At 38.0% G+C, this 14,907-nt stretch overlaps 1 protein-coding gene across 1 annotated transcript in view; it reads left to right on the top strand.

The window, feature by feature from the left end:
• The window catches only part of LOC128647289 (uncharacterized), a 340,270-nt gene that overhangs the window by 52,844 nt on the left and 272,519 nt on the right, over window positions 1–14,907 (top strand). The window lies entirely within an intron of this gene.

Consider the following 14,907-nt stretch of genomic DNA (forward strand, 5'->3'; position numbering starts at 1 on the left):
TGGCAGTTTTTTAACTGTACATCTTTCTACAGTAGGATAGATATGGGCCCTCCTATTTTAAAAGGTGCAACTAGAGCCTGCATTAGATAGAAATGCTAGTTGTTTTGTGTGTGTATTAAAGGGACATGAAACCCTTTTTTTTATGATTCAGAACAAAGGATACCAAGAGATTGAAGCAAAATAGATAAAAGAAGTAAATTGGAAAGTTATTTAAAATTCTATTCTCTATCTGAATCATAAAATAAACAGTTTGGATTTCATGCCCCTTTAATACTTATGTGAGATTTAAATGAATATACAGTTATAGGTTTGTGATTAAAATGTTTAGAAATACCTGAAACTTTGGCTTAAGCAGTAAAGTTCTAACCATGCAGTCTGCTATTTGAAGCATAGGCAATAAATCCTACAGGAACACTTTGAACCCGACTAAGGGAAGGTATGCCTAGGACTTTTGCTTGAATGTGATCAGGACTGCCTCTATCTGAAACGAGAGTTATGCCACTTTCTGGTTTAACATTGTAACCATAAGTAGAACTCAACGTCCTGTACTGTGCCCATGCTGGATTTTGTCTTGTGAAATTGAAATAAATAAAAAACAATATATATTAAAAAAAAATAAAAAATGTTTAGAATAGTTCTGACAGAACATTATTATTGCTATGGTTAAACACATTACAGTTTGATAAATGGGGACATATGTTAAAGGGACAGTAAAGTCCAAATTAAACTTTCATGATTCAGATAGGACATGGCATTTAAAACAACTTCCCAATTTACTTTTATCATCAAATTTGCTTTATTCTCTTGGTTTTCTTAGTTGAAAGCTAAACCTATGTCGGCTCATATGCTAATTTCTAAACCCTTGAAGGCCGCCTCTTATCTGAATGCATATGGCAGTTTTTCACAGCATGTGTGCCATATAGATAAATATTGTATTCGCGCCATGGAGTTATTTAAGAGTCAGCTCTAATTGCCTGAAATTCATGTATGTCAAAAGAACTGAGACAAGGAGGCAGAACTTAGATACAAGGTAATCACAGAGATAAAAAGTATATTAATATAACCATGTTGGTTATGCAAAACTGGGGAAAAGGTAAGAAAGTCATTATCTATTTTTTTAAATAACATTTTTGGTGTTTACTGTTCCTTTTAATCTTGCTATCTTTATATTTTGAGCGTTTGAAGTTCTGTTTCATCTACAGTGCTATAATATCACAAATCCATTTATTTTGAAGAATCATAATTTTATGTTTGTAAAAATTTTCTGTTCATGCATAGAAATGTGACACTAAAGTCAAAATAAACTTTATGATTCAGATAAAATGTGCAATTAAAAGAAAACTTTCCAATTTTCTTCCATTATTAAATTGTGCAGACTTTTTATAAGCACTTTTTCTGAGCCACCAGTTCACAGTGTATACAATTATTAGTCTGTGATTCACTGATGGCTGTTAAATGACACAGGGGGCAGGGAAATGGGAGGAAATTTTGAAATGTGTCAGAAAAAAAAATCTTATGCTTATTTGAAATTTTGAGAACGTGTTATTGTATTTTATTTTTATTATACATATATTCATTATGCAATTCTTCTGTATTTAAAGGTCCTAAGTAATAAAATGTTTTAAAAAATCTGTAGCCTGCACGAAACAAATATTGCTGGGTAGATTTATTTCAGTTTTCTCTTAGACAATACATATGTATGGATAGATGATAGACAGACAGACAGATATAAAGAAAGATGTCCCTTCATCATTACCTAATTACTGTAAGCCTGAAGTCAAAAATATTTAATCTGATGAAATGTGAATAAATTATTAGCAAAAATAACCAGAGGTTTTACTGCCTTGACAGTAACACAGTATTATCTTGTACCTCTCCCTGGTTCGAATTATACAAGTGCTGGTACAAATGACGCTAACCAAAGATTTATCTCTTTGATCTCTTTCGCTAATCCGTAGGTAAGAGGATCAGCAACCAAGCAGACATATGGAAGTTCAACTTTGGTTACTTAATTTCCTCTTTCTACTCATTATATGTTACTAATTTATTCTTATTTATTTTAGACTTAAAGAAAAAATTATACATTATATATCAGTGTTTTGTTTTTCTTTGTTTTAAAGGGACAGCAGTGTTTTGCAACATTATATAACAAAGCTACAAATAATGTTGCAAAACACTGCTGCCATAGACTACTAAAGACACGTGCACACTCCTGAGCTCTTTTGAGCCTATCTAGTTTTACTCTTCAATAAAAGATACCAACAGAATGAAGCTAATTTGATAACACAAGTAAATTGGAAAGTTGTTTATAATTGCATGGTCTATCTGAATCATAAAAGTGCAATTTTGATGTTAATGTACCTTTAATGGATATTCCTGTGCTTAATTTAATAACTTTTATATGGCTTTTTTTGTGAAAGTGGCCCCTGCCAGGCATTAAACATTAGCCGCAAATGTATTAACTAAACTTCCAGTTAGTTCATGTTAACTTATTTTACTTAACCATTTTTTGTTTTGTTTTTTCATGCAAAAATATATTTTTAAACGTTTGAATGTTGCTCTTTCATATACTTTTTGCAGTACAATTGTGTCTAAGGCTTTTTCTATTGAGGATTGTAAAGGCATTCTCAAAGACAAATCTATATACAGCTCTGCGGAATCTGTTGGCGCTCTACAAATACCTGATAATAATAATAATAATATATCCATAAGACATATGAACAGAAGAAGATATTAATAGAGAAATTTGCCACAAAAGTCACTATATCACTATCAAGACAGATTTTAAAGGGCTGTAAATGTAAACAATATTTAACATGCATTTGAAACATTACATTACAATTGTAGAAAGCACTAATAAAAAGCTTTATTTAAAAATTAGAGCTTAACCTTCTCTTCACCTGCCCCCAGCTTTTAAATTTTGTTTGTTTGTTTATTTAATAAAGTTGCAGGCAGACCATTACAGCTCTGTAGATTGTAGTTAGAATGTGCACTTTTGTGTAATTCTTTAATTAGGGTAGTGCTGCATGTTATTGGCTGTACTGCCCACCTTATTTTAAACAAATATATACTATAATTGTGTTTGTAATGTCCGTCGGCAGTTGCGCACGCATCCTCAAAGGAATGTTGGCAGCTCGAGCCAACCAACAGAATGTTGGCAGCGCGCGCAGTCAAAAGAATTCGGGGGATTCTTTCACCACCCTGCCATTTTCTGAATCCACCGTGATGCAGCGAAGGCAAACGGAGCATTACAAACAAAGAAACAAAAAAACTAACCACCCGCAATAAGTTTGAAAAAAAAACCTAACCTTCCGCAATAAGTACTTTAGAAAAAAAAAAACACTAACCGCCCACACAAAGTATTAAGAAAAAAAACAACTATGTAATAAAATTATTAACCCCTAAATCTGCAAACCCCAACATCCCAAACTACCTAAAACATCTATTTAACCCCTAAACCGCCAACCAACACAACAAATTAAACCTAATTTACCTATTAACTCTAACACCGCCAACCCCACAATGCAAAAAACTAATTTAATGACTAAGCCCCCTAACCTAACCCCTTTAATTACAATAAAAATAAACTACATTACAATAATAAAAAAATACATTACATTAATCTAATTACAGAAAATAAAAAAGGCTAAAATTAAAAAAAAAACTAAATTTATGCTTACTTGATAAATTACTTTCTTTTACGATATGATGAATCCACGGATTTCATCCTTACCTGTGGGATATTAACCTCCTGCTAACAGGAAGTGGCAAAGAGCACCCCAGCAGAGCTGTATATATAGCCCCTCCCCTTCCCCTCCACCCTCAGTCATTCGGCCAAAGGTTATAGGAAGAGAAAAGGAAAGGCTAAAAAGGTGCAGAGGTGACTGAAGTTTTCAAAAAATAAAATAAACCTGTCTTAAAATAACAGGGAGGGCCGTGGACTCATCATATCGTAAAAGAAAGTAATTTATCAGGTAAGCATAAATTTAGTTTTCTTTTACAAAGATATGACGAGTCCACGGATTTCATCCTTACCTGTGGGAAACCAATACCAAAGCAATAGGACACGGATGAAAGGGAGGGACAAGACAGGAACCTAAACAGAAGGCACCACTGCTTGAAGAACCTTTCTCCAAAAGATAGCCTCAGAAGAAGCAAAAGTATCAAATTTGGAAAATTTGGAAAAAGTGTGAAGGGACGACCAAGTCGCAGCCTTACAAATCTGTTCCACAGATGCATCGTTTTTTAAAAACCCATGTGGAAGCCACAGCCCTAGTAGAATGAGCCGTAATTCTTTCAGGAGGCTGCTGTCCAGCAGTCTCATATGCCAGGCGGATGATACTTCTCAGCCAAAAAGAAAGAGAGGTAGCCATAGCTTTCTGACCCCTACGCTTCCAGAATAAACTATGAATAATTAAGATGATTGACAGAAATCCTTAGTTGCCTGTAAGTAAAACTTTAAGGCACGGACCACGTCCAAGTTATGTAACAGACGCTCCTTCTTAGAAGATGGATTAGGACACAAGGAAGGAACAACAATTTCCTGATTAATATTCTTATTCGAAACAACCTTAGGAAGGAACCCAGGTTTGGTACGTAAAAACAACCTTATCAGAATGAAATATTAGATAAGGTGAATCACACTGTAATGCAGAAAGCTCAGAAACTCTTCAAGCAGAAGAAATAGCAACCAAAAACAGAACTTTCCAAGATAATAGTTTAATATCTATGGAATGCATAGGTTCAAACGGAACCCCTTGCAGAACTTGAAGAACTAAATTCAAACTCCAGGGAGGAGTAATGGGTCTAAATACAGGCTTAATTCTAGATAGAGCCTGACAAAAAGACTGAACATCTGATACATTTGCCAAACGTTTGTGAAACAGAATTGACAAAGCTGAAATTTGTCCCTTTAAGGAACTTGCTGATAACCCTTTCTCCAATCCTTCTTGGAGAAAAGACAAAATCCTAGGAATCCTAACTTTACTCCATGAGTAACCCTTGGATTCATCCCAAAAAAGATATTTACGCCATATCTTATGATTTCTAGTGACAGGCTTTCTAGCCTGTATCAAAGTATTGATAACTGAATCAGAGAATCCTCGCTTTGATAAAATCAAGCGTTCAATCTCCACGCAGTCAATTGCAGAGAAATTAGATTTGGATGTTGGAAAGGACCTTGAATGAGAAGGTCCTGTCTCAACAGAAGTTTCCACGGTGTCAGAGATGACATGTCCACTAGATCCGCATACCAAGTCCTGCGTGGCCACGTAGGTGCCATCAGGATCACTGCAACTCTCTCCTGTTTGATTCGAGCAATCACGCGTGGGAGGAGAGGAAACGGCGGAAACACATAAGCTAGGCTGAACAACCAAGGTACTGCCAAGGCATCTATCAGTTCGGCCTGAGGATCCCTTGACCGGGATCTGTATCTTGGAAGCTTGGCATTCTGATGAGATGCCATCAAATCCAATTCCGGTCTGCCCCATCTGAGAATCAATGAGGCAAATACCTCTGGGTGAAGTTCCCAATTCCCAAGGATGAAAAGTGTGTCAACTTAGAAAATCTGCTTCCCAGTTCTCTACCCCTAAGATGTAGATCACTGACAGATGACAAGAGTGAGCCTCTGCCCAACTGATTATCTTGGATACTTCTATCATCGCTAAGGAACTCCTTGTTCCCCCCTGATGATTGACATATGCCACAGTTGTTATGTTGTCCGACTGGAATCTGATGAATTTGGCCAAAGCCAACTGAGGCCATGCCTGAAGCACATTGAATATTTCTCTCAGTTCCAGAATATTGATTGGAAGTAGAGACTCCACCTGAGTCCAAACACCCTGAGCCTTCAGGGAGTTCCAAACTGCACCCCAGCCCAGAAGGCTGGCATCTGTTGTCACTATCACCCACGAGGGTCTGCGGAAACAAGTCCCCTAGGACAGATGATCTGGGGACAACCACCAAAGAAGAAAGCTTCTGGTCTCTTGATCCAGAATTATCTTTGGAGATAAATCCGCATAATCCCCATTCCACTGACTGAGCATGCACAGTTGCAGTAGTCTGAGATGAAAGCGAGCAAATTGATTGATGTCCATTGCCGCTACTATTAATCCGATTACCTCCATACACAGAGCCACTGATGGCCAAGGAATGGACAGAAGTGCTCGGCAAGCATTCAAAATCTTTGATTTTCTGACCTCCGTCAGAAATACTTTCATGGCTACCGAGTCTATCAGAGTTCCCAAGAAAGGAACCCTTGTCTGTGGAACAAGTGAACTCTTCTCTATGTTCACCTTCTAGCCGTGAGTTCTAAGAAAAGACAACACTGTTTCCATGTGAGATTTTGTCTGATGATATGTTGACGCCTGAATCAGAATATCGTCCAGATAAGGCACCACCGCTATCCCTTGCAATCTGAGAACTGCCAAAAGAGACCCTAGAACCTTTGTGAAGATTCTGGGTGCTGTGGCCAACCCGAAAGGAAGAGCCATGAACTGATAATGTTTATCCAAGAAGGCAAACCTTAAAAACTGATGATGATCTTTGTGGATTGGAATATGAAGGTAAGCATCCTTCAAATCCACGGTAGTCATATATTAACCCTCCTGGATCATTGGCAAAATCGTTCAAATTGTCTCCATCTTGAATGATGGAACTCTTAGAAATTTGTTTAGACACTTGAGGTCCAAAATGGGTCTGAACGTTCCCTCTTTTCTGGGGACCACAAATAGGTTTGAGTAAAACTCCTGTCCCTGTTCCAATTTTGGAACAGGACAGATTACTCTCATAGTAAAAAGGTCTTTTACACAGCGTAAGAACGCCTCTCTCTTTATCTGGTTTGCAGATAATTTTGAAATATGAAATCTCCCTCTTGGGAGAAAATCCTTGAATTCCAACTGATAACCGTGGGTCACTATTTCTAGTGCCCAGGAATCCTGAACATCTCTTGCCCAAGCCTGAGCAAAGAAAGAAAGAAAGACTGTCCCCTACTAGATCCGGTCCCGGATCGGGGGCTACCCCTTCGTGCTGCTTTGTGGAAGAAGAAGAAGAAGAAGCGGGGGGGTCCTCCTTTAAAGTTCTGAAAGAAACAAAAATTATTCTGTTTACCCCTCATTTTAACTGACCTATCGTGAGGTAGGGCATGGCCCTTACCTCCTGTAATATCAGAAATTATCTCCTTCAATTCTGGCCCAAAAAGGGTCTTATCTTTAAAGGGAATAGCTAAAAGCTTATGTTTTGATGACACACCAGCAGACCAAGATTTGAGCCACAATGCTCTACGTGCTAAAATAGCAAATCCTGCATTTTTTGCCGCTAATTTAGCAATTTGAAAAGCGGCATCAGTAATAAAAGAATTAGCTAGCTTAAGAGCCTTAATTCTATATAGAATGTCATCTAATGGAGCTCAACCTTAAGAGACTCTTCTAGAGCCTCAAACCAAAAAGCTGCTGCAGTAGTTTCTGGAACAATGCAAGCCGTAGGTTGTAAAAGAAATCCCTGATTAACAAATAATTTCTTTAATAGACCCTCTAATTTCTTATCCATAGGATCCTTGAAAGCACAACTATCCTCAATGGGTATAGTAGTATGCTTAGCTAGGGAAGATATAGCTCCCTCTACCTTAGGGACCGTTTGCCATGAGTCCCGAATGGTATCTGATATAGGAAACATTTTCTTAAAATTAGGAGAGGGAGAAAACGGTATACCTGGTCTATCCCATTCCTTACTAATAATTTCCGAAATTCTCTTAGGAACCGGAAAAACATCAGTGTAAATAGGAACTTCCAAATATGTATCCATTTTACACAATTTCTCTGGAGGAATCACAATAGGATCACAATCATCCAGAGTCACTAAAACCTCCCTAAGCAACAGGCGGAGGTGTTCAAGCTTAAATTTAAATGACATAGCATCCGAATCTGTCTGAGGCAAAACATTCCCTGAATCAGAAATTTTACCCTCAGACAGTAATTCCCTGATCCCCAACTCAGGGCACTGCGAGGGAACATCAGAAATATCTAATAAAGCATCAGAGGATTCAGTATTTACATTAATACTTGACCTACTGCATTTACCCTGCAACACTGGTAATTTAGACAATAGCTCTGTAAGGGTAGTTGACATAACTGCAGCCATCTCCTGCAGAGTAAAGGAATTAGATGCACTAGAAGTACTTGGCGTCGCTTGTGTGGGCATTAAAGGTTGTGACACTTGGGGAGAATTGGATGGCATATCCTGATTCTCTTCAGACTGAGAATCATCCCTAGGCACACTTACTTTATTTAAAATATGCTTTTTACATTGTAAAGCCCTTTCAGTACAAAAGTTACACAATGTTAGAGGGGGTTGCACAATAGCTTCTAAACACATAGAACAATGAGAAACCTCAATGTCAGACATGTTGAACAGACTAGTAATAACACAAAAGTTGTTTAAACACTTATTTATAGCATAAAATAAATAATAGAAAAAACATGTACTGTGCCTTTAAGAAAAGAAAAAGTGAACAATTTTTCCAAAATGCACAAAAAAACGTTAAATTATTCCCAAATTTAACTTAATATCGTTGGTTAATCCAAAAATTACTGCACCCAGAAGCAAGGGCAGAAATAAGGCTTTAGAAGTACTTATATCAACATCTAGTCAAAAGAGTTAAAAATACACTCTGCACCTCGCCACAGCTCTGCTGTGGCACCTACCTGCCCCCAGGATACTTTGAATCAAGTTTCCAACCCTTCAGACCAGCTACACAGTCCAGGAGCCACCGAGTTACTGTTTGCTGCTGCTAAGCCTGAAGAAATTGCGCCAAAATAGGCTCCGCCCCTTAAGGTCAAAAGTCAGAGTAGGCCCAAACAACACCACGTGGAAATGCAGTTTTGCACTAAAGTAAAAATACACACACAATATAACCCTCAAGCATAAAACCAATAAGTTTTAAGTGCCAAAAAATAAAAACATAAAACATTGTTTTTTATATTGTCTCCCATGTCACATAATGCCCAAATATCAACTAATGATAAATATAAAATAGGGACTCCAGTAACACCCCTCTTATTAAAATAGGTTTTACTGCTTATCCCATTCCCATACAGGGAAATAATACCAGCCAGTTCTGATACACCAAGTCTCCTCAGAAAAAAATGCTGCACATACCTTAATGCTGCTTGTAGCATGAAACCGGTCTCCACACTGAAGATGTCTCATGGTTACCTTCAGAAGTCTTGTGGGAACCAGCGTGAATCTTAGTTACAAATGCTAAGATCATCAAACTTCAGGGCAGAAATCTTCTTCCATATCCCCCTGAGGAAAATAGTACGTACCGGTACTATTTAAAATAAAAAAACTTCTTGATTGAAGAAACTAAAACTAACACCTAACTTTACCATGTCTTCCTAGTATAACACAGGCAAAGAGAATGACTGAGGGTAGAGGGGAAGGGGAGGGGCTATATATACAGCTCTGCTGTGGTGCTCTTTGTCACTTCCTGTTAGCAGGAGGTTAATATCCCACAGGTAAGGATGAACTCGTCATTTCTTTGTAAAAGAAATAATAAACATATTATCCAAAATGAAAAAATTAAACCTAATCCCTATGAAAATAAAAAAGCCCCACCAAAATAAAAACACCCCCTAATCTAATGCTAAACTACTAATAGCCCTTAAAAGGACTTTTTGTAGGGCATTGCCCTAAGTTAAACAGCTCTTTTACATTAAAAATAAACAAATTGCATTCTCTATTCAAGCCCTTTGGCCATAAAGTACTCAATTCATTAATCCAAAATGTTTCACGTTTACTAAGTATATATACTTAGTAAACGTGAAACATTTTGGATTAATGAATTGAGTACTTTATGGCCAAAGGGCTTGAATAGAGAATGCAATTGGACAGCATTCTGGTAATTTTAGTAATTTGAGAGATGATCTCCTATATTATGTGCAAGTTCATAATTTATAATATTCTATCTGATCTATTGTCCATATATTATTATTATTATTATTATCGGTTATTTGTAGAGCGCCATAAACAAAGGGGGAGTACAACAAAACAATTATAGGGTAGAGGGCCCTGCCAAGAGTTGCACTGTTGTAGTCAGCTCTTAAGAAGGAGATTTACAAAAAGATGGACCTTTAGGCTTACATGCTAAGGGGGTTCAGGGGATTGCAGTGGAGGAGAGGAACTGGTATTAGGAAAGGTTAGCGTAGAGTTCCACAAGATGGGAGCCAGTCTGGAGAAGTCCTGTAAACGGGAGTGTGATGAGGTGACAAGATAGGAGGAGAGTAGGAGGTCATGAGTAGAGCGAAGGTGACAGGAGGGAGAGTATCTGGAGACAAGGTCTGAGATGTAGGGGGGAGCAGTGTAGTTGAGGGCTTTGTATGTAAGAGTGAGAGTTTTGTGTTTGATCCTAGAGGCAAGAGGAAGCCAGTGAAGGGATTGGCAGAGAGGCGCAGCAGATGAAGAGCGACGTGTAAGGAAGATGAGTCTGGCAGAGGCATTCATTATGGAATGTAAAGGAGCTAGGCGGCAGGTGGGGAGACCAGAGAGGACAGAGTTGCAGTAATCAAGGCGGGAAAGAATGAGAGAGTGGATTAAAATCTTAGTTGTGTCATGTGTAAGGAAGTGTCTAATTTTAGAGATGTTTTTAAGGTGGAAGCAGAAGGCTGTAGCCAAGGACTGAATGTGAGGGGTGAAGGAAAGATCTGAGTCAAACATGACCCCGAGACATCGGGCATGCGGGGTAGGGGTAATGATGGAGTTGTCGACAGTTATAGAGATATTGGGGGTGGAGATTTTGGAAGAAGGGGGGAAAATGAGGAGCTCAGTTTTGGAGAGATTTAGCTTGAGGTAGTGAGAGGACATCCAGGAAGAGATGTGAGAAAGACAGTTAGTGACACGGGTTAGCAAGGAAGGAGATAGGTCTGGTGCAGAGAAGTAGATTTGGGTGTCATTGGCATACAAATGATATTGGAAACCGTGGGACTTAATTAGGGAACCTAGTGATGACGTATAGATTGAGAAGAGAAGGGGACCCGAGGACAGAGCCTTGCGGTACTCCGACAGAAAGTGGTGACAGGGCAGAGGAAGCCCCAGAGAAGGCTACACTGAAGGTACGGTTTGATAGGTAGGAAGAGAGCCATGAAAGGGCTGTGTCACAGATGCCGAAGGATTGGAGGGTTTGGAGCAAAAGAGGGTGGTCGACAGTGTCAAAGGCTGCGGACAGATTAAGGAGGATAAGCAGAGAGAAGTGGCCTTTTGATTTAGCTGTAAGTAGGTTGGTGACCTTAACAATAGCTGTCTCTGTGGAGTGATAGGGACGAAATCCAGATTGCAGCGGGTCAAGAAGGGAGTTTAACGTAAGGAAATGGGATAGGCGTGCATATACTATTTTTTTGAGAAGCTTTGAAGCAAGAGGGAGGAGGGAAATAGGGCGGTAGTTGGATGGGGAGGTAGGATCAAGGGAAGGTTTTTTGAGGATAGGTGTGACCAGTGCATGTTTCATCGATGAGGGAAATGTACCAGTGCTGAGGGAGAGGTTGAAAATATGTGTTAGTATTTTGGTAAGGGTAGCAGAGAGAAAGGGGAGCAGCTGTGAGGGGATAGGGTCAAGGGGACAGGTAGTGAGGTGAGAGCACAGTATAAGTGCCGAAACTTCTTCCTCAGTAACAGGGGAGAATAAACTAAGTTTCAGGTTATGAGGGTTGTGGTTGAGTGAGAGTATTTGAGGGGGGGAGAGAATGGAATTATGTTGAGAAATGGAATTATGTTGAGAGTACATGTACATGTATCTAGTATATACATTGAGTATCTACATTGACCTATACATATGTGTATTTACTAAAATAATTTTTTAGGTTTTTACACATATGATATATTTTTTAATTAAGAATAACTTGTGGTTTCATTATGGAATTATACTTATTGAATGAATATGGCATATATTTTTTAATATAATGAGATAAAAATAGTTTTATTATTGAATTTATATCTAATATAGAGTTTATTAATTGTTACTATTGTATTCACTGTTTTTAATATAAATGATTTTTTCTATAGAAATATAAAAAAAATTCACTAGATTGCAGTATATTCCCTACTATATTCACTGAATTGGTTTAAATATTTTTTTTTATATAAAATATATGCAATATAATAATTTTCCACTAGATGGCGATATATTCACTTTTTTAGCTTGAAAAGGGGCTGATTGTGTGCCCGAAACATTGCTGTTTTTTATCCCACTTTGCACCAGCTGGAGTATTTCTGATTTTTATATGTTTACACGGGGCTTGGTAAGCCTGCTCCGTGCTGTGCAGTGAGTGAGTGCTGTGTTTGTGGTACTTTGTTTCAGAAGATGCTTAGATACATGGTAATCACAGAGGTAAAACCTATATTAATAACTGTTGGCTAGATTACGAGTTTTGCGTTATGAGCTGTGCGTTGCTAACTTGCAGTTTATTCTCACCGCTCACTTACCTACAGCGCTGGTATTACAGGTTTTTAATAACCCGGCATTAACAGGCAAGAAGTGAGCGTAGAGCAAAATTGTGTTCCACACTGCACTCCTGCTTATGTGAGCGGTGAGCTGGTTTTACGTGCTCATGCATGATTTCTCCATAGACATCAATGGGGAGAGCCGGCTGAAAAAAAAGTCTAACACCTGCCAAAAAGCAGCGTAAAGCTCCTTAACGCAGCCCCATTGATTCCTATGGGGAAACACATTTTATGTTTACACCTAACACCCTAACATGAACCCAGAGTCTAAACACCCCTAACCTTACACTTATTAACACCTAATCTGACGCCCCGACATTATAGTTATTAAACCCTAATCTGCCGCCCCCAACGTCACCGCCACTATAATAAACATATTAACGCCTAAACCGCCTTACTCCCGCATTGCAAACACTGGTTAAATATTATTAACCCCTAATCTGCCGCCACCTACCTACATTTATTAACCCCTAATCTGCCGTCCCCAACATCGCCGCCACTATATTATATTAAGTTATATTATAATTTATATTATATTATATTAAGTCTAACCCTAACCCTAACACTACCTAACTTAAATATAATTTAAATAAATCTAAATACAAATTCCTATCATTGACTAAATTATTCCTATTTAAAACTAAATACTTACCTATAATATAAATCCTAAAATAGCTACAATATAACTAATAGTTACATTGTAGCTAGCTTAGGGTTTATTTTTATTTTACCGGCAAGTTTGTATTTATTTTAACTAGGTAGAATAGTTACTAAATAGTTATTGAGCTGTGCGTTGCTAACTTGCAGTTTATTCTCACCGCTCACTTACCTACAGCGCTGGTATTACAGGTTTTTAATAACCCGGCATTAACAGGCAAGAAGTGAGCGTAGAGCAAAATTGTGTTCCACACTGCACTCCTGCTTATGTGAGCGGTGAGCTGGTTTTACGTGCTCATGCATGATTTCTCCATAGACATCAATGGGGAGAGCCGGCTGAAAAAAAAGTCTAACACCTGCCAAAAAGCAGCGTAAAGCTCCTTAACGCAGCCCCATTGATTCCTATGGGGAAACACATTTTATGTTTACACCTAACACCCTAACATGAACCCAGAGTCTAAACACCCCTAACCTTACACTTATTAACACCTAATCTGACGCCCCGACATTATAGTTATTAAACCCTAATCTGCCGCCCCCAACGTCACCGCCACTATAATAAACATATTAACGCCTAAACCGCCTTACTCCCGCATTGCAAACACTGGTTAAATATTATTAACCCCTAATCTGCCGCCACCTACCTACATTTATTAACCCCTAATCTGCCGTCCCCAACATCGCCGCCACTATATTATATTAAGTTATATTATAATTTATATTATATTATATTAAGTCTAACCCTAACCCTAACACTACCTAACTTAAATATAATTTAAATAAATCTAAATACAAATTCCTATCATTGACTAAATTATTCCTATTTAAAACTAAATACTTACCTATAATATAAATCCTAAAATAGCTACAATATAACTAATAGTTACATTGTAGCTAGCTTAGGGTTTATTTTTATTTTACCGGCAAGTTTGTATTTATTTTAACTAGGTAGAATAGTTACTAAATAGTTATTGAGCTGTGCGTTGCTAACTTGCAGTTTATTCTCACCGCTCACTTACCTACAGCGCTGGTATTACAGGTTTTTAATAACCCGGCATTAACAGGCAAGAAGTGAGCGTAGAGCAAAATTGTGTTCCACACTGCACTCCTGCTTATGTGAGCGGTGAGCTGGTTTTACGTGCTCATGCATGATTTCTCCATAGACATCAATGGGGAGAGCCGGCTGAAAAAAAAGTCTAACACCTGCCAAAAAGCAGCGTAAAGCTCCTTAACGCAGCCCCATTGATTCCTATGGGGAAACACATTTTATGTTTACACCTAACACCCTAACATGAACCCAGAGTCTAAACACCCCTAACCTTACACTTATTAACACCTAATCTGACGCCCCGACATTATAGTTATTAAACCCTAATCTGCCGCCCCCAACGTCACCGCCACTATAATAAACATATTAACGCCTAAACCGCCTTACTCCCGCATTGCAAACACTGGTTAAATATTATTAACCCCTAATCTGCCGCCACCTACCTACATTTATTAACCCCTAATCTGCCGTCCCCAACATCGCCGCCACTATATTATATTAAGTTATATTATAATTTATATTATATTATATTAAGTCTAACCCTAACCCTAACACTACCTAACTTAAATATAATTTAAATAAATCTAAATACAAATTCCTATCATTGACTAAATTATTCCTATTTAAAACTAAATACTTACCTATAATATAAATCCTAAAATAGCTACAATATAACTAATAGTTACATTGTAGCTAGCTTAGGGTTTATTTTT

The sequence above is a fragment of the Bombina bombina genome, chromosome 2, assembly GCF_027579735.1.
Source record: "Bombina bombina isolate aBomBom1 chromosome 2, aBomBom1.pri, whole genome shotgun sequence".
In the NCBI taxonomy this organism is placed as follows: Eukaryota; Metazoa; Chordata; class Amphibia; order Anura; family Bombinatoridae; genus Bombina; species Bombina bombina.